Here is a 27895-nt window from a genome sequence, read left to right as displayed (position 1 = left end):
ACAATGCCGACTTAAGTACATGAAGACCGACACTTCTTACTGACTATGTTTAGCTCCCATTCCTGTGACACTAGTTATAGAATCCGATGCTTCAATTCAGGTTTCCTGTATCCCTTGGACCTTCTTATTGACGATGAAACACAGGAATTGCATCGGAATTAAATACAAAAGGCACAATGCCGACCTATGGACAAGAAGACTGACTCTTTCTACTGACCATTCCTGTGCCACTAGTTATAGATTCCTATGCTTCACTTCAGGTTTGCTGTACCCCTTGGACCTTTTTATTGACGATGAAACACAGAAATTGCTCGGAATTAAATACAAAAGGCACAATGTCGACTTAAGGGCAAGAAGACTGACTCTTCCTACTGACCATTCCTGTGACACTAGTTATAGATTCCGAGGCTTCACATCTGGTTTACTGTATCCCTTGGACCTTCTTATTGGCGAAGAAACACAGAAATTGCATCGGAATTAAATACAAAAAGCACAATGCCGTCTTAAGTACATGAAGAAAGACACTTCTTACTGACTATGTTTTGAACCATTCCTGTGACACTACTTATAGAGTCCGATGCTTCACATCAGGTTTTCTGTATCCTTGGACCTTCTTATTGACGATGAAACACAGTAATTGCATCGGCATTAAATACAAAAGGCACAATGCCGACTTAAGTACATGAAGACCAACACTTCTTACTGACTATGTTTTAAACCATTCCTGTAACTCTAGTTATAGATTCCGATGCTACACTTCAGGTTTACTGTATCCCTTGGAATTTCTTATTGACGATGAAACACAGAAATTGCATCGGAACTAAATACAAAAGGCACAATGCCGACATAAGTACATGAAGACCGACACTTCTTACTGACTTTGTTTTGAACCATTCCTGTGACACTAGTTATAGATTCCGATGCTTCACTTCAGGTTTACTGTATAACTTGGACCTTCTTATTGACGATGAAACACAGAAATTGCATCGGAATTAATTACAAAAGTCACAATGCCGTCTTAAGGACAAGAAGAAAGACTCTTCCTACTGACCATTCCTGTAACACTAGTTACAGATTCCGATGCTTCACTTCAGGCTTACTGTATCCCTTGGACCTTCTTATTGACGATGAAACACAGAAATTGCATCGGAATTAAATACAACAGGCACAATGCCGACTTAAGTACATGAAGATCGACACTTCTTACTGACTATGTTTTGAACCATTCCTGTAACAATAGTTATAGATTCCGATGCTTCACTTCAGGTTTACTGTATCCCTTGGGCTTCTTATTGACGATGAAACACAGAAGTTGCATCGGAATTAAATACAAGAGGCACAATACCGACTTTAGGGCAAGAAGTCTGACTCTTCCTTCTGACCATTCCTGTGACACTAGTTATAGATTCCGATTCTTCACACCAGGTTTACTGTATCCCTTGGACCTTCTTATTGACGATGAAACACAGAAATTGCATCGGAAATAAATACAAAAGGCACAATGCCGACTTAAGTACATGATGACCGACACTTCTTACTGACTATGTTTTGAACCATTCCTGTGACACTAGTTATAGATTCCGATGCTTCCCTCCAGGTCTACTGTATCCCTTGGACCTTCTTACTGACGATGAAACACAGAAATTGCATCGGAATTAAATACAAATGGCACAATGCCGACTTAAGTGCATGAAGACCGACACTTCTTAATGACTATGTTTTGAACCATTCCTGCAACACTAGTTATAGATTCCGATGCTTCACTTGAGGTTTACTGTATCCCTTGGACCTCCTTATTGACGATGAAACACGGAAAATGCATCGGAATTATATACAAAAGGCACAATGCCGACTTAAGGACAAGAAGACTGACTCTTCCTACTGACCATCCCTGTGACACTAGTTATAGATTCCGATGCTTCACTTCAGGTTTACTGTATCCCTTGGTCCTTCTTATTGACGATGAAACACAGAAATTGCATCGGAATTAAATACAAAACACGGAAAATGCATCGGAATTATATACAAAAGGCACAATGCCGACTTAAGGACAAGAAGACTGACTCTTCCTACTGACCATCCCTGTGACACTAGTTATAGATTCCGATGCTTCACTTCAGGTTTACTGTATCCCTTGGTCCTTCTTATTGACGATGAAACACAGAAATTGCATCGGAATTAAATACAAAAGCCACAATGCCGACTTAAGTACATGAAGACCAACACTTCTTACTGACTATGTCTTGAACCATTCCTGTGACACTGGTTATAAAATCCGATGCTTCACTTCAGGTTTACTGTATCCCTTGGACCTTCTTATTGACGATGAAACACAGAAATTGCATCGGAATTAAATACAAAAGGCACAATGCCGACTTAAGTACATAACCACCGACACTTCCTACTGACTATGTTTTGAACCATTCCTGTGACACTAGTTATAGATTCCGATGCTTCACTTCAGGTTTACTGTATCTCTCGGACCTTCTTATTGACGATGAAACACAGAAATTGCATCGGAATTAAATACAAAAGGCACAATGCCGACTTAAGTACATGAAGACCGACACTTCTTACTCACTAAGTTTTGAACCATTCCTGCAACACTAGTTATAGATTCCGATGCTTCACTTCAGGTTTACTGTATCCCTTGGACCTTCTTATTGACGATGAAACACAGAAATTGCATCGGAATTAAATACAAAAGGCACAATGCCGACTTAAGGACAAGAAGAATGACTCCTCGTACTGACCATTCCTGTGACACTAGTTCTAGATTCCGATGCTTCACTTCAGGTTTACTGTATCCCTTGGACATTCTTATTGACGATGAAACACAGAAATTGCATCGGAATTAAATACAAAAGGCACTATGCTGACCTAAGGACAAGAAGACTGACTATTCCTACTGACCATTCCAGTGACACTAGTTATTGGTTCCGATGCTTCACTTCATTTTTACTGTATCCCTTGGACCTCCTTATTGACGATGAAACACAGAAATTGCATCGGAATTAAGTACAAAAGTACAATCCCGACTTAAGGACAAGAAGACTGACTCTTCCTACTGACCATCCCTGTGACACTAGTTATAGATTCTGATGCTTCACTTCAGGTTTACTGTATCCCTTGGTCCTTCTTATTGACGATTAAACACAGAAATTGCATCGGAATTAAATACAAAAGCCACAATGTCGACTTAAGTACATGAAGACCGACACTTCTTACTGACTATGTCTCGAACCATTCCTGTGACACTAGTTATAAATTCCGATGCTTCACTTCAGGTTTACTGTATCCCTTGGGCCTTCTTATTGACGATGAAACACAGAAATTGCATCGGAATTAAATACAAAAGGCACAATGCCGACTTAAGGACAAGAAGACTGACTCTTCCTACTGACCATTCCTGTGACACTAGTTACAGATTCCGATGCTTCACTTCAGAATTACTGTATCCCTTGGACCTTCTTATTGACGAAGAAACACAGAAATTGCATCGGAATTAAATACAAAAGGCACAATCCCGACTTAAGTACATGAAGACCGACACTTCTTACTGACTATGTTTTGAACCATTCCTGTATCAATAGTTATAGATTCCGATGCTTCACTTCAGGTTTACTGTATACCTTGGACCTTCTTTTTGACGATGAAACACAGAACCTGCATCGGAATTAAATACAAAAGGCACAATGCCGACTTAAGGACAAGAAGTCTGACTCTTCCTACTGACCATTCCTGTGACACTAGTTATAGATTTCCATGCTTCACTTCATGTTTACTGTATCCCTTGGACCTTCTTATTGACGATGGAACACGGAAATTGCATCGGAAATAAATGCAAAAGGCACAATGCCGACTTAAGTACATGAAGACCGACACTTCTTACTGACTATGTTTTGAACCATTCCTGTAACAATAGTTATAGATTCCGATGCTTCACTCCAGGTTCACTGTATCCCTTGGACCTTCTTATTGACGATGAAACACAGAAATTGCATCGGAATTAAATACAAAAGGCACAATACCAACTTAAGGACAAGAAGTCAGACTCTTCCTACTGACCATTCCTGTGACACTAGTTATAGATTCCGATGCTTCACTTCAGATTTACTGTATCCCTTGGACCTTCTTATTGACGATGAAACACAAAAATTGCATCGGAATTATATACAAAAAGCACAATGCCGACTTAAGTACATGAAGAGCGACACTTCTTACTGACTATGTTTTGAACCATTCCTGTGGCACTAGTTATAGATTCCGATGCTTCCCTCCAGGTTTACTGTATCCCTTGGACCTTCTTATTGACGATGAAACACAGAAATTGCATCCTAATTAAATACAAAAGGCACAATGCCGACTTAAGTACATGAAGACCAACACTTCATACTGACTATGTTTTGAGCCATTCCTGCAACACTAGTTATAGATTCCGACGCTTCACCTCAGGTTTACTGTATCCCTTGGACCATCTTATTGACAATGAAACAAAGAAAATGCACCGGAATTAAATACAAAAGGCACAATGCCGACTTAAGGAGAAGAAGACTGACTCTTCATACTGACCATTCCTGTGACACTAGTTATAGATTCCGATGCTTCACTTCAGGTTTACTGTATCCCTTGGACCTTCTTATTGACGATGAAACACAGAGATTGCATCGGAATTAAATACAAAATGCGCAATGCCGAGTTAAGTACAAGAAGACTGACTCTTCCTACTATCTAAGTTTTGAACCATTCCTGTGACACTAGTTATGGATTCCCATGCTTCACTCCAGGTTTACTGTATCCCTTGGACCATCTTTTTGACGATGAAACACAGAAATTGCATCGGAATTAAATACAAAAGGCACAATGCCGACTTAAGTACATGAAGACCGACTCTCCTTACTGACTATGATATGAACCATTGCTGTAACACTAGTTATAGATTCCGATGCTTCACTTCAGGTTTACTGTATCCCTTGGACCTTCCTATTGACGATGAAACACAGAAATTGCATCGGAATTAAATACGAAAGGCACAATGCCGACTTAAAGACAAGAAGACTGACTCTTCCTACTGACCATTCCTGTGACACTAGTTATAGATTCCGATTCTTCACGCCAGGTTTACTGTATCCCTTGGACCTTCTTATTCACGGTGAAACACAGAAATTGCATCGGAATTAAATACAAAATGCACAATGTCGACTCTCTTCCTACTGTCTCAGTTTTGAACCATTCCTCTGACACTAGTTATAGATTCCGATGATTCACTTTAGGTTTACTGTATCCCTTGGACCTTCTTATTGACGATGAAACACAGAAATTGAATCGGAATTAAATACAAAAGGCTCAATGCCGACTTAAGTACATGAAGACTGACACTTCTTACTTACTATGTTTTGACCCACTCCTGTGACTCTAGTTATAGATTTCCATGCTTCACTCCAGGTTTACTGTATCCCTTGGACCTTCTTATTGACGATGAAACACAGAAACTGCATCGGAATTAAATACAAAAGGCACAATGCCGACTTAAGTACATGAAGACCGACACTTCTTACTAACTATGTTTTGATCCATTCCTGTGACACTAGTTATTGATTTCCGTGTTTCATTCCAGGTTTACTGTATGCCTTGGACCTACTTATTGACGATGAAACACAGAAATGGCATCGGAAAGAAATACAAAATTCACAATGCCGACTTAAGTACATGAAGACCGACACTTCTTCCTGACTATGTTATGAACCATTCCTGTAACACTCGTTATAGATTCCGATGCTTCACTTCAGGTTTACTGTATCCCATGGACCTTCTTATTGACGATGAAACACAGAAATTGCATCGAAATTAAATACAAAAGGCACAATGCCGACTTAAGGGCAAGAAGACTGACTCTTCCTACTGATCATTCCTGTGACACTAGTTATAGATTCCGATGCTTCACTTCACGTTTACTGTATCCCTTGGACCTTCTTATTGACGATGAAACACAGAAATTGCATCGGAATTAAATACGAAAGGCGCAATGCCGACTGAAGTACATGAAGAACGACACTTCTTACTGACTATGTTTTGATACATTCCTGTGACACTAGTTATAGATTCCGATGTTTCACTCCAGGTTTACTGTGTCCCTTGGACCTTTTTATTGCCGATGAAACACGGAAATTGCATCGGAAATAAATACAAAAGGCACAATGCCGGCTTAAGTACATGAAGACCGACACTTCTTACTATGATTTGAAACATTCCTGTAACACTAGTTATAGATTCCGATACTTCACTTCAGGTTTACTGTATCCCTTAGACCTTCTTTTTGACGATGAAACACAGAAATTGCATCGGAATTAAATACAAAAGGCACAATGCCGACTTAAGTATATGAAGACCGACACTTCTTATTGACTATGTTTTGAACCATTCCTGTGACTCTAGTTATAGATTCCGATGCTTCACTCCAGGTTCACTGTATCCCTTGGACCTTCTTATTGACGATGAAACACAGAAATTGCATCGGAATTAAATATAAAAGGCACAATGCTGACTTAAGTACATGAAGACCGACACTTCTTACTGACTATGTTTTGAACCATTCCTATGACACTAGTTATAGATTCCGATGCTTCACGTAAGGTTTACTGTATAACTTGGACCTTCTTATTGACGATGAAACACTGAAATTGCTTCGGAATTAAATACAAAAGGCACAATGCCGACTTAAGGACAAGAAGACTGACTCTTCCAACTGACCATTCCTGTGACACTAGTTATGGATTCTGATTCTTCACACCAGGTGTACTGTATCCCTTGGACATTCTTATTGACGGTGAAACACAGAAATTGCATCGGAATTAAGAACAAAAAGCACAATGTCGACTCTCTTCCTACTGTCTCAGTTTTGAACCATTCCTCTGACACTAGTTATAGATTCCGATGATTCACTTCAGGTTTACTGTATCCCTTGGACCTTCTTATTGACGATGAAACACAGAAATTGAATCGGAATTAAATACAAAAGGCTCAATGCCGACATAAGTACATGAAGACTGACACTTCTTACTTACTATGATTTGACCCACTCCTGTGACACTAGTTATAGATTTCCATGCTTCACTCCAGGTTTACTGTATCCCTTGGACCTTCTTATTGACGATGAAACACAGAAACTGCATCGGAATTAAATACAAAAGGCACAATGCTGACTTAAGTACATGAAGGCCGACACTTCTTACTAACTATGTTATGAACCATTCCTGTAACACTCGTTATAGATTCCGATGCTTCACTTCAGGTTTACTGTATCCCTTGGACCTTCTTATTGACGATGAAACACAGAAATTGCATCGAAATTAAATACAAAAGGCACAATGCCGACTTAAGGGCAAGAAGACTGACTCTTCCTACTGATCACTCCTGTGACACTAGTTATAGATTCCCATGCTTCACTTCAGGTTTACTGTATCCCTTGGACCTTCTTATTGACGATGAAACACAGAAATTGCATCGGAAATAAATACGAAAGGCGCAATGCCGACTTAAGTACATGAAGAACGACACTTCTTACTGACTATGTTTTGATACATTCCTGTGACACTAGTTATAGATTCCCATGTTTCACTCCAGGTTTACTGTGTCCCTTGGACCTTCTTATTGCCGATGAAACACGGAAATTGCATCGGAATTAAATACAAAAGGCACAATGCCGACTTAAGTACATGAAGACCGACACTTCTTACTATGTTTTGAAACATTCCTGTAACACTAGTTATAGATTCCGATGCTTCACTTCAGGTTTACTGTATCCCTTGGACCTTCTTATTGACGATGAAACACAGAAATTGCATCGGAATTAAATACAAAAATCACAATGCCGACTTAAGGACAAGAACACTGACTCTTCCTACTGACCATTCCTGTGACACTTGTTATAAAATCCGATGCTTCACTCCAGGTTTACTATACCCCTTGGACCTTCTTATTGACGATGAAACACAGAAATTGCATCGGAATTAAATACAAAAGGCACAATGCCGACTTAAGTACATGAAGACCGACACTTCTTATTGACTATGTTTTGAACCATTCCTGTGACTCTAGTTATAGATTACGATGCTTCACGTAAGGTTTACTTTATAACTTGGACCTTCTTATTGACGATGAAACACTGAAATTGCTTCGGAATTAAATACAAAAGGCACAATGCCGACTTAAGTACATGAAGACCGACACTTCCTACTGACTATGTTTTGAACCATTCCTGTGACACTAGTTACAGATTCCGATGCTTCACTTCAGGTTTTCTGTATCCCTTGGACCTTCTTATTGACGATGAAACACAGAAATTGCATCGGAATTACATACAAAAGGCACATTGCCGACTTAAGTACATAAAGACCGACACTTCTTACTGACTAAGTTTTGAACCATTCCTGCAACACTAGTTATAGATTCCGATGCTTCACTTCAGGTTTACTGTATCCCTTGGACCTTCTAATTGACGATGAAACACAGAAATTGCATCGGAATTAAATACGAAAGGCACAATGCCGACTTAAGGACAAGAAGAGTGACTCTTCGTACTGACCATTCCTGTGCCACTAGTTATAGATTCCTATGCTTCACTTCAGGTTTGCTGTATCCCTTGGACCGTCTTATTGACGATGAAACACAGAAATTGCATCGGAATTAAATACAAAATGCGCAATGCCGAGTTAAGTACAAGAAGACTGACTCTTCCTACTATCTAAGTTTTGAACCATTCCTGTGACACTAGTTATGGATTCCCATGCTTCACTCCAGGTTTACTGTATCCCTTGGACCATCTTTTTGACGATGAAACACAGAAATTGCATCGGAATTAAATACGAAACGCACAATACCGACTTAAGGACAAGAAGACTGACTCTTCCTAATGTCTAAGTTTTGAACGATTCCTGTGATACTAGTTATAGTTTCCGATGCTTCACTTCAGGTTTACGGTATCCCTCGGACCTTTTTATTGACGATGAAACACAGAAATTGCATCGGAATTAAATACAAAAGGCACAATGCCGACTTAAGTACATGAAGACCGACACTTCTTACTGACTATGTCTTGAACCATTGCTGTAACACTAGTTATAGATTCCGATGCTTCACTTCAGGTTTCTGTATCCCTTGGACCTTCTTATTGACGATGAAACACAGAAATTGCATCGGAATTAAATACAAAAGGCACAATGCCGACTTAAGGACAAGAAGACTGACTCTTCCTACTGACCATTCCTGTGACACTAGTTATAGATTCCGATTCTTCACACCAGGTTTACTGTATCCCTTGGACCTTCTTATTGACGATGAAACACAGAAATTGCATCTGAATTAAGTACAAAAGGCACAATGCCGGCTTAAGTACAAGAAGACTGACTCTTCCTACTGTCTCAGTTTTGAACCATTCCTCTGACACTAGTTATAGATTCCGATGATTCACTTCAGGTTTACTGTATCCCTTGGACCTTCTTATTTACGATGAAACACAGAAATTGAATCGGAATTAAATACAAAAGGCTCAATGCCGACTTAAGTACATGTAGACTGACACTTCTTACTGTCTATGTTTTGACCCACTCCTGTGACACTAGTATAGATTTCCATGCTTCACTCCAGGTTTACTGTATCCCTTGGACCTTCTTATTGACGATGAAATACAGAAACTGCATCGGAATTAAATACAAAAGGCACAATGCCGACTTAAGGGCAAGAAGACTGACTCTTCCTACTGATCATTCCAGTGACACTAGTTATAGAATCCGATGCTTCACTTCAGGTTTACTGTATCCCTTGGACCTTCTTATTGACGATGAAACACAGAAATTGCATCGGAATTAAATACAAAAGGCGCAATGCCGACTTAAGTACATGAAGAACGACACTTCTTACTGACTATGTTTTGATACATTCCTGTGACACTAGTTATACATTCCGATGTTTCACTCCAGGTTTACTGTGTCCCTTGGACCTTCTTATTGCCGATGAAACACGGAAATTGCATCGGAATTAAATACAAAAGGCACCATGCCGACTTAAGTACATGAAGACCGACACTTCTTACTGACTATGTTTTGAACCATTCCTGTAACACTAGTTATAGATTCCGATGCTTCACTTCAGGTTTACTGTATCCCTTGGACATTCTTATTGACGATGAAACACAGAAGTTGCATGGGAATTAAATACAAAAGGCACAATGCCGACTTAAGGACAAGAAGACTGACTCTTCCTACTGATCATTCCTGTGACACTATTTATAGATTCCGATGCTTCACTTCAGGTTTACTATATCCCCTGGACCCTCTTATTGACGATGAAACACAGAAATAGCATCGGAATTAAATACAAAAGGCACCATGCCGACTTAAGTACATGAAGACCGACACTTCCTACTGACTATGTTTTGAACCATTCCTGTGACACGAGTTATAGATTCCGATGCTTCACTTCAGGTTCACTGTATCCCTTGGACCTTCTTATTGACGATGAAACACTGAAATTGCATCGGAATTAAATACAAAGGGCACAATGCCGACTTAAGGACAAGAAGACTGACTCTTCCTACTGACCATTCCTGTGACTCTAGTTATAGATTCCGATGCTTCACTTCAGGTTCACTGTATCCCTTGGACCATCTTATTGACGATGAAACACAGAAATTGCATCGTAATTAAATACAAAATGCACAATGCCGACTTAAGTACATGAAGACCGACACTTCTTACTGACTATGTTTTGAACCATTCCTGTAACACTAGTTATAGATTCCGATGCTTCACTTCAGGCTTACTGTATCCCTTGGACCTTCTTATTGACGATGAAACACAGAAGTTGCATGGGAATTAAATACAAAAGGCACAATGCCGGCTTAAGGACAAGAAGACTGATTCTTCCTACTGACCATTCCTGTGACACTATTTATAGATTCCGATGCTTCACTTCAGGTTTACTATATCCCTTGGACCTTCTTATTGACGATGAAACACGGAAATTGCATCGGAATTAAATACAAAAGGCACAATGCCGACTTAAGTACATGAAGACCGACACTTCTTACTATGTTTTGAAACATTCCTGTAACACTAGTTATAGATTCCGATGCTTCACTTCAGGTTTACTGTATCCCTTGGACCTTCTTATTGACGATGAAACACAGAAATTGCATCGGAATTAAATACAAAAATCACAATGCCGACTTAAGGACAAGAGCACTGACTCTTCCTACTGACCATTCCTGTGACACTTGTTATAAAATCCGATGCTTCACTCCAGGTTTACTATACCCCTTGGACCTTCTTATTGACGATGAAACACAGAAATTGCATCGGAATTAAATACAAAAGGCACAATGCCGACTTAAGTACATGAAGACCGACACTTCTTATTGACTATGTTTTGAACCATTCCTGTGACTCTAGTTATAGATTACGATGCTTCACGTAAGGTTTACTTTATAACTTGGACCTTCTTATTGACGATGAAACACTGAAATTGCTTCGGAATTAAATACAAAAGGCACAATGCCGACTTAAGTACATGAAGACCGACACTTCCTACTGACTATGTTTTGAACCATTCCTGTGACACTAGTTACAGATTCCGATGCTTCACTTCAGGTTTTCTGTATCCCTTGGACCTTCTTATTGACGATGAAACACAGAAATTGCATCGGAATTACATACAAAAGGCACATTGCCGACTTAAGTACATAAAGACCGACACTTCTTACTGACTAAGTTTTGAACCATTCCTGCAACACTAGTTATAGATTCCGATGCTTCACTTCAGGTTTACTGTATCCCTTGGACCTTCTAATTGACGATGAAACACAGAAATTGCATCGGAATTAAATACGAAAGGCACAATGCCGACTTAAGGACAAGAAGAGTGACTCTTCGTACTGACCATTCCTGTGCCACTAGTTATAGATTCCTATGCTTCACTTCAGGTTTGCTGTATCCCTTGGACCGTCTTATTGACGATGAAACACAGAAATTGCATCGGAATTAAATACAAAATGCGCAATGCCGAGTTAAGTACAAGAAGACTGACTCTTCCTACTATCTAAGTTTTGAACCATTCCTGTGACACTAGTTATGGATTCCCATGCTTCACTCCAGGTTTACTGTATCCCTTGGACCATCTTTTTGACGATGAAACACAGAAATTGCATCGGAATTAAATACGAAACGCACAATACCGACTTAAGGACAAGAAGACTGACTCTTCCTAATGTCTAAGTTTTGAACGATTCCTGTGATACTAGTTATAGTTTCCGATGCTTCACTTCAGGTTTACGGTATCCCTCGGACCTTTTTATTGACGATGAAACACAGAAATTGCATCGGAATTAAATACAAAAGGCACAATGCCGACTTAAGTACATGAAGACCGACACTTCTTACTGACTATGTCTTGAACCATTGCTGTAACACTAGTTATAGATTCCGATGCTTCACTTCAGGTTTCTGTATCCCTTGGACCTTCTTATTGACGATGAAACACAGAAATTGCATCGGAATTAAATACAAAAGGCACAATGCCGACTTAAGGACAAGAAGACTGACTCTTCCTACTGACCATTCCTGTGACACTAGTTATAGATTCCGATTCTTCACACCAGGTTTACTGTATCCCTTGGACCTTCTTATTGACGATGAAACACAGAAATTGCATCTGAATTAAGTACAAAAGGCACAATGCCGGCTTAAGTACAAGAAGACTGACTCTTCCTACTGTCTCAGTTTTGAACCATTCCTCTGACACTAGTTATAGATTCCGATGATTCACTTCAGGTTTACTGTATCCCTTGGACCTTCTTATTTACGATGAAACACAGAAATTGAATCGGAATTAAATACAAAAGGCTCAATGCCGACTTAAGTACATGAAGACTGACACTTCTTACTGTCTATGTTTTGACCCACTCCTGTGACACTAGTATAGATTTCCATGCTTCACTCCAGGTTTACTGTATCCCTTGGACCTTCTTATTGACGATGAAATACAGAAACTGCATCGGAATTAAATACAAAAGGCACAATGCCGACTTAAGGGCAAGAAGACTGACTCTTCCTACTGATCATTCCAGTGACACTAGTTATAGAATCCGATGCTTCACTTCAGGTTTACTGTATCCCTTGGACCTTCTTATTGACGATGAAACACAGAAATTGCATCGGAATTAAATACAAAAGGCGCAATGCCGACTTAAGTACATGAAGAACGACACTTCTTACTGACTATGTTTTGATACATTCCTGTGACACTAGTTATAGATTCCGATGTTTCACTCCAGGTTTACTGTGTCCCTTGGACCTTCTTATTGCCGATGAAACACGGAAATTGCATCGGAATTAAATACAAAAGGCACCATGCCGACTTAAGTACATGAAGACCGACACTTCTTACTGACTATGTTTTGAACCATTCCTGTAACACTAGTTATAGATTCCGATGCTTCACTTCAGGTTTACTGTATCCCTTGGACATTCTTATTGACGATGAAACACAGAAGTTGCATGGGAATTAAATACAAAAGGCACAATGCCGACTTAAGGACAAGAAGACTGACTCTTCCTACTGATCATTCCTGTGACACTATTTATAGATTCCGATGCTTCACTTCAGGTTTACTATATCCCCTGGACCCTCTTATTGACGATGAAACACAGAAATAGCATCGGAATTAAATACAAAAGGCACCATGCCGACTTAAGTACATGAAGACCGACACTTCCTACTGACTATGTTTTGAACCATTCCTGTGACACGAGTTATAGATTCCGATGCTTCACTTCAGGTTCACTGTATCCCTTGGACCTTCTTATTGACGATGAAACACTGAAATTGCATCGGAATTAAATACAAAGGGCACAATGCCGACTTAAGGACAAGAAGACTGACTCTTCCTACTGACCATTCCTGTGACTCTAGTTATAGATTCCGATGCTTCACTTCAGGTTCACTGTATCCCTTGGACCATCTTATTGACGATGAAACACAGAAATTGCATCGTAATTAAATACAAAATGCACAATGCCGACTTAAGTACATGAAGACCGACACTTCTTACTGACTATGTTTTGAACCATTCCTGTAACACTAGTTATAGATTCCGATGCTTCACTTCAGGCTTACTGTATCCCTTGGACCTTCTTATTGACGATGAAACACAGAAGTTGCATGGGAATTAAATACAAAAGGCACAATGCCGGCTTAAGGACAAGAAGACTGATTCTTCCTACTGACCATTCCTGTGACACTATTTATAGATTCCGATGCTTCACTTCAGGTTTACTATATCCCTTGGACCTTCTTATTGACGATGAAACACAGAAATTGCATCGGAAATAAATACAAAAGGCACAATGCCGACTTAAGTACATGATGACCGACACTTCTTACTGACTATGTTTTGAACCATTCCTGTGACACTAGTTATAGATTCCGATGCTTCACTTCAGGTTCACTGTATCCCTTGGACCTTCTTATTGACGATGAAACACTGAAATTGCATCGGAAATAAATACAAAGGGCACAATGCCGACTTAAGGACAAGAAGACTGACTCTTCCTACTGTCCATTCCTGTGACACTAGTTATAGATTCCGATGCTTCACTTCAGGTTTACTGTATCCCTTGGACCATCTTATTGACGATGAAACACAGAAATTGCATCGTAATTAAATACAAAATGCACAATGCCGACTTAAGTACATGAAGACCGACACTTCTTACTGACTATGTTTTGATCCATTCCTGTGACACTAGTTATTGATTTCCATGTTTCACTCCAGGTTTACTGTATGCCTTGGACCTACTTATTGACGATGAAACACAGAAATGGCATCGGAATGAAATACAAAAGGCACAATGCCGACTTAAGTACATGTAGACCGACACATCTTACTGACTATGTTATGAACCATTCCTGTAACACTCGTTATAGATTCCGATGCTTCACTTCAGGTTTACTGTATCCCTTGGACCTTCTTATTGACGATGAAACACAGAAATTGCATCGAAATTAAATACAAAAGGCACAATGCCGACTTACGGGCAAGAAGACTGACTCTTCCTACTGATCATTCCTGTGATAGTAGTTATAGATTCCGGTGCTTCACTTCAGGTTTACTGTATCCCTTGGACCTTCTTATTGACGGTGAAACACAGAAATTGCATCGGAATTAAATACGAAAGGCGCAATGCCGACTTAAGGACATGAAGAACGACACTTCTTACTGACTATGTTTTGATACATTCCTGTGACACTAGTTATAGATTCCGATGTTTCACTCCAGGTTTACTGTATCCCTTGGACCTTCTTATTGCCGATGAAACACGGAAATTGCATAGGAAGTAAATACAAAAGGCACAATGCCGACTTAAGTACATGAAGACCGAAACTTCTTACTATGTTTTGAAACATTCCTGTAACACTAGTTATAGATTCCGATGCTTCACTTCAGGTTTACTGTATCCCTTGGACCTTCTTATTGACGATGAAACACAGAAGTTGCATGGGAATTAAATACAAAAGGCACAATGCCGACTTAAGGACAAGAGGACTGACTCTTCCTACTGACCATTCCTGTGACACTATTTTTGGATTCCGATGCTTCACTTCAGGTTCACTGTATCCCTTGCACCTTCTTATTGATGATGAAACACAGAAATTGCATCGGAATTAAATACAAAAGGCACAATGCCGACTTAAGTACATGAAGACCGACACTTCCTACTGACTAAGTTTTGAACCATTCCTGCAACACTAGTTATAGATCCCGATGATTCACTTCAGGTTTACTGTATCCCTTGGACCTTCTTATTGACGATGAAACACGGAAATTGCATCGGAATTAAATACAAAAGGCACAATGCCGACTTAATTACATGAAGACCAACACTTCAAACTGACTATGTTTTGAACCATTCCTGCAACACTAGTTATAGATTCCGATGCTTCACTTCAGGTTTACTGTAACCCTTGGACCTTCTTATTGACGATGAAACACAGAAAATGCATCGGAATTAAATACAAAAGGCACAATGCCGACTTAAGGACAAGAAGACTGACTCTTCATACTGACCATTCCTGTGACACTAGTTATAGATTCCAATGCTTCACATCAGGTTTACTGTATCCCTTGGACCTTCTTATTGACGATGAAACACAGAAATTGCATCGGAATTAAATACAAAAGGCACAATGCCGACTTAAGGACAAGAACACTGACTCTTCCTACTGACCATTCCTATGACACTAGTTATAGATTCCGATGCTTCACTCCTGGTTTACTGTACCCCTTGGACCTTCTTATTGACGATGAAACACAGAAATTGCATCGGAATTAAATACAAAAGGCACAATGCCGACTTAAGTACATGAAGACCGACACTTCTTATTGACTATGTTTTGAACCATTCCTGTGACTCTAGTTATAGATTCCGATGCTTCACTCCAGGTTCACTGTATCCCTTGGACCTTCTTATTGACGATGAAACACAGAAATTGCATCGGAATTAAATACAAAAGGCACAATGCTGACTTAAGTACATGAAGACCGACACTTCTTACTGACTATGTTTTGAACCATTCCTGTGACACTAGTTATAGATTCCGATGCTTCACGTAAGGTTTACTGTATAACTTGGACCTTCTTATTGACGATGAAACACTGAAATTGCTTCGGAATTAAATACAAAAGGCACAATGCCGACTTAAGTACATGAAGACCGACACTTCCTACTGACTATGTTTTGAACCATTCCTGTGACACTAGTTACAGATCCGATGCTTCACTTCAGGTTTACTGTATCCCTTGGACCTTCTTGTTGACGATGAAACACAGAAATTGCATCGGAATTACATACCAATGGCACAATCCCGACTTAAGTACATGAAGACCGACACTTCTTACTGACTAAGTTTTGAACCATTCCTGCAACACTAGTTATAGATTCCGATGCTTCACTTCAGGTTTACTGTATCCCTTGGACTTTCTTATTGACGATGAAACACAGAAATTGCATCGGAATTAAATACGAAAGGCACAATGCCGACTTAAGGACAAGAAGACTGGCTCTTCGTACTGACCATTCCTGTGACACTAGTTATAGATTCCGATGCTTCACTTCAGGTTAACTGTATCCCTTGGACCTTCTTATTGACGATGAAACACAGAAATTGCATCGGAAATAAATACAAAAGGCACAATGCCGATTAAAGTACAAGAACACTGACTCTTCCTACTGACCATTCCTGTGACACTAGTTATAGATTCCGATGCTTCACTCCAGGTTTACTGTACCCCTTAGGCCTTCTTATTGACGATGAAACACAGAAATTGCATCGGAATTTAATACAAAAGGCACAATGCCCACTTAAGTACATGAAGACCGACACTTCTTACTGACTATGTTTAGAACCATTCCTGAGACACTAGTTATAGATTCCGATGCTTCACTTCAGGTTTACTGTATCCCTTGGACGTTCTTATTGACGATAACACACAGAAATTGCATCGGAATTAAATACAAAAATCACAATGCCGACTTAAGGACAAGAAGACTGACTCCTTCTACTGACCATTCCTGTGCCACTAGTTATAGATTCCTATGCTTCACTTCAGGTTTGCTGTATCCCTTGGACCTTCTTATTGACGGTGAAACACAGATATTGCATGGGAATTAAATACGAAAGGCGCAATGCCGACTTAAGAACATGAAGAACGACACTTCTTACTGACTATGTTTTGATACATTCCTGTGACACTAGTTATAGATTCCGATGTTTCACTCCAGGTTTACTGTATCCCTTGGACCTTCTTATTGCCGATGAAACACGGAAATTGCATAGGAAGTAAATACAAAAGGCACAATGCCGACTTAAGTACATGAAGACCGAAACTTCTTACTATGTTTTGAAACATTCCTGTAACACTAGTTATAGATTCCGATGCTTCACTTCAGGTTTACTGTATCCCTTGGACCTTCTTATTGACGATGAAACACAGAAGTTGCATGGGAATTAAATACAAAAGGCACAATGCCGACTTAAGGACAAGAGGACTGACTCTTCCTACTGACCATTCCTGTGACACTATTTTTGGATTCCGATGCTTCACTTCAGGTTTACTATATCCCTTGGACCTTCTTATTGACGATGAAACACAGAAATTGCATCGGAATTAAATACAAAAGGCACCATGCCGACTTAAGTACATGGAGACCGACACTTCTTACTGACTATGTTTTGAACCATTCCTGTGACACTAGTTATAGATTCCGATGCTTCACTTCAGATTCACTGTATCCCTTGGACCTTCTTATTTATGATGAAACACAGATATTGCATGGGAATTAAATACGAAAGGCGCAATGCCGACTTAAGAACATGAAGAACGACACTTCTTACTGACTATGTTTTGATACATTCCTGTGACACTAGTTATAGATTCCGATGTTTCACTCGAGGTTTACTGTATCCCTTGGACCTTCTTATTGCCGATGAAACACGGAAATTGCATAGGAAGTAAATACAAAAGGCACAATGCCGACTTAAGTACATGAAGACCGAAACTTCTTACTATGTTTTGAAACATTCCTGTAACACTAGTTATAGATCCCGATGATTCACTTCAGGTTTACTGTATCCCTTGGACCTTCTTATTGACGATGAAACACAGAAATTGCATCGGAATTAAATACAAAAGGCACAATGCCGACTTAAGTACATGAAGACCAACGCTTCAAACTGACTATGTTTTGAACCATTCCTGCAACACTAGTTATAGATTCCGATGCTTCACTTCAGGTTTACTGTAACCCTTGGACCTTCTTATTGACGATGAAACACAGAAAATGCACCGGAATTAAATACAAAAGGCACAATGCCGACTTAAGGACAAGAAGACTGACTCTTCATACTGACCATTCCTGTGACACTAGTTATAGATTCCAATGCTTCACTTCAGGTTTACTGTATCCCTTGGACCTTCTTATTGACGATGAAACACAGAAATTGCATCGGAATTAAATACAAAAGGCACAATGCCGGCTTAAGGACAAGAACACTGACTCTTCCTACTGACCATTCCTATGACACTAGTTATAGATTCCGATGCTTCACTCCTGGTTTACTGTACCCCTTGGACCTTCTTATTGACGATGAAACACAGAAATTGCATCGGAATTAAATACAAAAGGCACAATGCCGACTTAAGTACATGAAGACCGACACTTCTTATTGACTATGTTTTGAACCATTCCTGTGACTCTAGTTATAGATTCCGATGCATCACTCCAGGTTCACTGTATCCCTTGGACCTTCTTATTGACGATGAAACACAGAAATTGCATCGGAATTAAATACAAAAGGCACAATGCTGACTTAAGTACATGAAGACCGACACTTCTTACTGACTATGTTTTGAACCATTCCTGTGACACTAGTTATAGATTCCGATGCTTCACGTAAGGTTTACTGTATAACTTGGACCTTATTATTGACGATGAAACACAGAAATTGCTTCGGAATTAAATACAAAAGGCACAATGCCGACTTAAGTACATGAAGACCGACACTTCCTACTGACTATGTTTTGAACCATTCCTGCAACACTAGTTATAGATCCCGATGATTCACTTCAGGTTTACTGTATCCCTTGGACCTTCTTATTGACGATGAAACACAGAAATTGCATCGGAATTAAATACAAAAGGCACAATGCCGACTTAAGTACATGAAGACCAACACTTCAAACTGACTATGTTTTGAACCATTCCTGCAACACTAGTTATAGATTCCGATGCTTCACTTCAGGTTTACTGTAACCCTTGGACCTTCTTATTGACGATGAAACACAGAAAATGCATCGGAATTAAATACAAAAGGCACAATGCCGACTTAAGGACAAGAAGACTGACTCTTCATACTGACCATTCCTGTGACACTAGTTATAGATTCCAATGCTTCACTTCAGGTTTACTGTATCCCTTGGACCTTCTTATTGACGATGAAACACAGAAATTGCATCGGAATTAAATACAAAAGGCACAATGCCGACTTAAGGACAAGAACACTGACTCTTCCTACTGACCATTCCTATGACACTAGTTATAGATTCCGATGCTTCACTCCTGGTTTACTGTACCCCTTGGACCTTCTTATTGACGATGAAACACAGAAATTGCATCGGAATTAAATACAAAAGGCACAATGCCGACTTAAGTACATGAAGACCGACACTTCTTATTGACTATGTTTTGAACCATTCCTGTGACTCTAGTTATAGATTCCGATGCTTCACTCCAGGTTCACTGTATCCCTTGGACCTTCTTATTGACGATGAAACACAGAAATTGCATCGGAATTAAATACAAAAGGCACAATGCTGACTTAAGTACATGAAGACCGACACTTCTTACTGACTATGTTTTGAACCATTTCTGTGACACTAGTTATAGATTCCGATGCTTCACGTAAGGTTTACTGTATAACTTGGACCTTCTTATTGACGATGAAACACTGAAATTGCTTCGGAATTAAATACAAAAGGCACAATGCCGACTTAAGTACATGAAGACCGACACTTCCTACTGACTATGTTTTGAACCATTCCTGTGACACTAGTTACAGATCCGATGCTTCACTTCAGGTTTACTGTATCCCTTGGACCTTCTTGTTGACGATGAAACACAGAAATTGCATCGGAATTACATACCAATGGCACAATCCCGACTTAAGTACATGAAGACCGACACTTCTTACTGACTAAGTTTTGAACCATTCCTGCAACACTAGTTATAGATTCCGATGCTTCACTTCAGGTTTACTGTATCCCTTGGACTTTCTTATTGACGATGAAACACAGAAATTGCATCGGAATTAAATACGAAAGGCACAATGCCGACTTAAGGACAAGAAGACTGACTCTTCGTACTGACCATTCCTGTGACACTAGTTATAGATTCCGATGCTTCACTTCAGGTTAACTGTATCCCTTGGACCTTCTTATTGACGATGAAACACAGAAATTGAATCGGAAATAAATACAAAAGGCACAATGCCGATTAAAGTACAAGAACACTGACTCTTCCTACTGACCATTCCTGTGACACTAGTTATAGATTCCGATGCTTCACTCCAGGTTTACTGTACCCCTTGGACCTTCTTATTGACGATGAAACACAGAAATTGCATCGGAATTTAATACAAAAGGCACAATGCCCACTTAAGTACATGAAGACCGACACTTCTTACTGACTATGTTTAGAACCATTCCTGAGACACTAGTTATAGATTCCGATGCTTCACTTCAGGTTTACTGTATCCCTTGGACGTTCTTATTGACGATAAAACACAGAAATTGCATCGGAATTAAATACAAAAATCACAATGCCGACTTAAGGACAAGAAGACTGACTCCTTCTACTGACCATTCCTGTGCCACTAGTTATAGATTCCTATGCTTCACTTCAGGTTTGCTGTATCCCTTGGACCTTCTTATTGACGGTGAAACACAGATATTGCATGGGAATTAAATACGAAAGGCGCAATGCCGACTTAAGAACATGAAGAACGACACTTCTTACTGACTATGTTTTGATACATTCCTGTGACACTAGTTATAGATTCCGATGTTTCACTCCAGGTTTACTGTATCCCTTGGACCTTCTTATTGCCGATGAAACACGGAAATTGCATAGGAAGTAAATACAAAAGGCACAATGCCGACTTAAGTACATGAAGACCGACACTTCTTACTATGTTTTGAAACATTCCTGTAACACTAGTTATAGATTCCGATGCTTCACTTCAGGTTTACTGTATCCCTTGGACCTTCTTATTGACGATGAAACACAGAAGTTGCATGGGAATTAAATACAAAAGGCACAATGCCGACTTAAGGACAAGAGGACTGACTCTTCCTACTGACCATTCCTGTGACACTATTTTTGGATTCCGATGCTTCACTTCAGGTTTTCTATATCCCTTGGACCTTCTTATTGACGATGAAACACAGAAATTGCATCGGAATTAAATACAAAAGGCACCATGCCGACTTAAGTACATGGAGACCGACACTTCTTACTGACTATGTTTTGAACCATTCCTGTGACACTAGTTATAGATTCCGATGCTTCACTTCAGATTCACTGTATCCCTTGGACCTTCTTATTTATGATGAAACACAGAAATTGCATCGGAATTAAATACAAAAGGCACAATGCCGACTTAAGTACATGAAGACCGACACTTCCTACTGACTAAGTTTTGAACCATTCCTGCAACACTAGTTATAGATCCCGATGATTCACTTCAGGTTTACTGTATCCCTTGGACCTTCTTATTGACGATGAAACACAGAAATTGCATCGGAATTAAATACAAAAGGCACAATGCCGACTTAAGTACATGAAGACCAACACTTCAAACTGACTATGTTTTGAACCATTCCTGCAACACTAGTTATAGATTCCGATGCTTCACTTCAGGTTTACTGTAACCCTTCGACCTTCTTATTGACGATGAAACACAGAAAATGCACCGGAATTAAATACAAAAGGCACAATGCCGACTTAAGGACAAGAAGACTGACTCTTCATACTGACCATTCCTGTGACACTAGTTATAGATTCCAATGCTTCACTTCAGGTTTACTGTATCCCTTGGACCTTCTTATTGACGATGAAACACAGAAATTGCATCGGAATTAAATACAAAAGGCACAATGCCGGCTTAAGGACAAGAACACTGACTCTTCCTACTGACCATTCCTATGACACTAGTTATAGATTCCGATGCTTCACTCCTGGTTTACTGTACCCCTTGGACCTTCTTATTGACGATGAAACACAGAAATTGCATCGGAATTAAATACAAAAGGCACAATGCCGACTTAAGTACATGAAGACCGACACTTCTTATTGACTATGTTTTGAACCATTCCTGTGACTCTAGTTATAGATTCCGATGCTTCACTCCAGGTTCACTGTATCCCTTGGACCTTCTTATTGACGATGAAACACAGAAATTGCATCGGAATTAAATACAAAAGGCACAATGCTGACTTAAGTACATGAAGACCGACACTTCTTACTGACTATGTTTTGAACCATTCCTGTGACACTAGTTATAGATTCCGATGCTTCACGTAAGGTTTACTGTATAACTTGGACCTTATTATTGACGATGAAACACTGAAATTGCTTCGGAATTAAATACAAAAGGCACAATGCCGACTTAAGTACATGAAGACCGACACTTCCTACTGACTATGTTTTGAACCATTCCTGTGACACTAGTTACAGATTCCGATGCTTCACTTCAGGTTTACTGTATCCCTTGGACCTTCTTGTTGACGATGAAACACAGAAATTGCATCGGAATTACATACCAATGGCACAATCCCGACTTAAGTACATGAAGACCGACACTTCTTACTGACTAAGTTTTGAACCATTCCTGCAACACTAGTTATAGATTCCGATGCTTCACTTCAGGTTTACTGTATCCCTTGGACTTTCTTATTGACGATGAAACACAGAAATTGCATCGGAATTAAATACGAAAGGCACAATGCCGACTTAAGGACAAGAAGACTGACTCTTCGTACTGACCATTCCTGTGACACTAGTTATAGATTCCGATGCTTCACTTCAGGTTAACTGTATCCCTTGGACCTTCTTATTGACGATGAAACACAGAAATTGCATCGGAAATAAATACAAAAGGCACAATGCCGATTAAAGTACAAGAACACTGACTCTTCCTACTGACCATTCCTGTGACACTAGTTATAGATTCCGATGCTTCACTCCAGGTTTACTGAACCCCTTGGACCTTCTTATTGACGATGAGACACAGAAATTGCATCGGAATTTAATACAAAAGGCACAATGCCCACTTAAGTACATGAAGACCGACACTTCTTACTGACTATGTTTAGAACCATTCCTGAGACACTAGTTATAGATTCCGATGCTTCACTTCAGGTTTACTGTATCCCTTGGACGTTCTTATTGACGATGAAACACAGAAATTGCATCGGAATTAAATACAAAAGGCACAATGCCGACTTAAGGACAAGAAGACTGACTCCTTCTACTGACCATTCCTGTGCCACTAGTTATAGATTCCTATGCTTCACTTCAGGTTTGCTGTATCCCTTGGACCTTCCTATTGACGATGAAACACAGAAATTGCATCGGAATTAAATACAAAATGCGCAATGCCGAGTTAAGTACAAGAAGACTGACTCTTCCTACTATCTAAGTTTTGAACCATTCCTGTGACACTAGTTATGGATTCCCATGCTTCACTCCAGGTTTACTGTATCCCTTGGACCATCTTTTTGACGATGAAACACAGAAATTGCATCGGATTTAAATACGAAACGCACAATACCGACTTAAGGGCAAGAAGACTGACTCTTCCTACTGTCTCAGTTTTGAACCATTCCTCTGACACTAGTTATAGATTCCGATGATTCACTTCAGGTTTACTGTAACCCTTGGACCTTCTTATTGACGATGAAACACAGAAATTGAATCGGAATTGAATACAAAAGGCTCAATGACGACTTAAGTACATGAACACTGACACTTCTTACTGACTATGTTTTGACCTACTCCTGTGACACTAGTTATAGATTTCCATGCTTCACTCCAGGTTTACTGTATCCCTTGGACCTTCTTATTGACGATGAAGCACAGAAACTGCATCGGAATTAAATACAAAAGGCACAATGCCGACTTAAGGGCAAGAAGACTGCCTCTTCCTACTGATCATTCCTGTGACACTAGTTATAGATTCCGATGCTTCACTTCGGGTTTACTGTATCCCTTGGACCTTCTTATTGACGATGAAACACAGAAACTGCATCGGAATTAAATACAAAAGGCGCAATGCCGACTTAAGTACATGAAGAACGACACTTCTTACTGACTATGCTTTGATACATTCCTGTGTCACTAGTTATAGATTCCGATGTTTCACTCCAGGTTTACTGTGTCCCTTGGACCTTCTTATTGCCGATGAAACACGGAAATTGCATCGGAATTAAATACAAAAGGCACAATGCCGACTTAAGTACATGAAGACCGACACTTCTTACTGACTATGTTTTGAATGATTCCTGCAACACTAGTTGTAGATTCCGATGCTTCACTTCATGTTTACTGTATCCCTTGGACCTTCGTATTGACGATGAAACACAGAAGTTGCATGGGAATTAAATACAAAAGGCACAATGCCGACTTAAGGACAAGAAGACTGACTCTTCCTACTGACCATTCCTGTGACACTATTTATAGATTCCGATGCTTCAACCAGGTTTACTATATCCCTTGGACCTTCTTATTGACGATGAAACACAGAATTTGCATCGGAATTAAATAAAAAAGGCACCATGCCGACTTAAGTACATGAAGACCGATACTTCTTACTGACTATGTTTTGAACCATTCCTGTGACACGAGTTATAGATTCCGATGCTTCACTTCAGGTTCACTGTATCCCTTGGACCTTCTTATTGACGATGAAACACTGAAATTGCATCGGAATTAAACACAAAGGGCACAATGCCGACTTAAGGACAATAAGACTGACTCTTCCTACTGACCATTCCTGTGACACTAGTTATAGATTCCGATGCTTCACTTCAGGTTTACTGTATCCCTTGGACCATCTTATTGACGATGAAACACAGAAATTGCATCGTAATTAAGTACATGAAGACCGACACTTCTAACTGACTATGTTTTGAACCATTCCTGTAACACTAGTTATAGATTCCGATGCTTCACTTCAGGTTTACTGTATCCCTTGGACCTTCTTATTGACGATGAAACACAGAAAATGCATCGGAATTAAATACAAAAGGCACAATGCCGACTTAAGGACAAGAAGACTGACTCTTCATATTGACCATTCCTGTGACACTAGTTATAGATTCCGATGCTTCACTTCAGGTTTACTGTATCCCTTGGACCTTCTTATTGACGATGAAACACAGAAATTGCATCGGAATTAAATACAAAAGGCACAATGCCGACCTAAGTACATGAAGACCGACACTTCTTATTGACTATGTTTTGAACCATTCCTGTGACACTAGTTATAGATTCTGATGCTTCACTCCAGGTTCACTGTATCCCTTGGACCTTCTTATTGACGATGAAACACAGAAATTGCATCGGAATTAAATACAAAAGGCACAATGCTGACTTAAGTACATGAAGACCGACACTTCTTACTGACTATGTTCTGAACCATTCCTGTGACACTGGTTATAGATTCCGATGCTTCACTTCAGGTTTACTGTATAACTTGGACCTTCTTATTGACGATGAAACACTGAAATTGCTTCGGAATTAAATACAAAAGGCACAATGCCGATTTAAGGACAAGAAGTCTGACTCTTCCCACTGACCATTCCTATGACACCAGTTACTGACTATGTTTTGAACCACTCCTGTGACACTAGTTATAGATTCCGATGCTTCACTTCAGGTACACTGTATCCCTTGGACCTTCTTATTGACGATGAAACACAGAAATTGCATCGGAATTAAATACAAAAGGCACAATTCCGACATAAGGACAAGAAGACTGACTCTTCCTACTGACCATTCCTGTGACACTAGTTATAGATTCCGATGCTTCACTTCAGGTTTACTGTATCCCTTGGACCTTCTTATTGACGATGAAACACAGAAACTGCATCGGAATTAAATACAAAAGGCCCAATGCCGACTTACAGACAAGAAGACTGTCTCTTCCTTCTGACCATTCCTGTGACACTAGTTATAGATTCCGATGCTTCGCTTCAGGTTTACTGCATCCCTTGGACCATCTTATTGACGATGAAACACAGAAATTGCATCGTAATTAAATACAAAATGCACAATGCCGACTTAAGTACATGAAGACCGACACTTCTTACTGACTATGTTTTGAACCATTCCTGTGACACTAGTTATAGATTCCGATGCTTCACTTCAGGTTTACTATATCCCTTGGACCTTCTTATTGACGACGAAACACAGAAATTGTTCGGAATGAAATACAAAAGGCACCATGCCGACTTAAGTACATGAAGACCGACACTTCTTACTGACTATGTTTTGAACCATTCCTGTGACACTAGTTATAGATTCCGATGCTTCACTTCAGGTTAACTATATCCCTTGGACCTTCTTATTGACGATGAAACACAGAAATTGCATCGGAATTAAATACAAATGGCACCATGCCGACTTAAGTACATGAAGACCGACACTTCTTACTGACTATGTTTTGAACCAATCCTGTGACACTAGTTATAGATTCCGATGCTTCACTTCAGGTTCACTGTATCCCTTGGACCTTCTTATAGACGATGAAACACAGAAATTGCATTCGAATTAAATACAAAACTCACAATGCCGACTTAAGGACAATAAGACTGACTCTTCCTACTGACCATTCCTGTGACACTAGTTATAGATTCCGATGCTTCACTCCAGGGTTACTGTATCCGTTGGACCTTCTTATTGACGATGAAACACAGAAATTGCATCGTAATTAAATACAAAAGGCACAATGCCGACTTAAGTACATGAAGACCGACACTTCTAACTGACTATGTTCTGAACCATTCCTGCAACACTAGTTATAGATTCCGATGCTTCACTTCAGGTTTACTGTATCCCTTGGACCCTCTTATTGACGATGAAACACAGAAATTGCATCGGAATTAAATACAAAAGGCACAATGCCGTTTTAAGTACATGAAGACTGTTTCTTCCTACTGACCATTCCTGTGACACTAGTTATAGATTCCGATGCTTCGCTTCAGGTTTACTGTATCCCTTGGAAC

This window comes from Schistocerca serialis, chromosome 5 (genome assembly GCF_023864345.2).
Source record: "Schistocerca serialis cubense isolate TAMUIC-IGC-003099 chromosome 5, iqSchSeri2.2, whole genome shotgun sequence".
NCBI lineage: Eukaryota > Metazoa > Arthropoda > Insecta > Orthoptera > Acrididae > Schistocerca > Schistocerca serialis.
The sequence above is the reverse complement of the archived record's forward strand: the minus strand, read 5'-3'. Positions refer to the sequence as shown.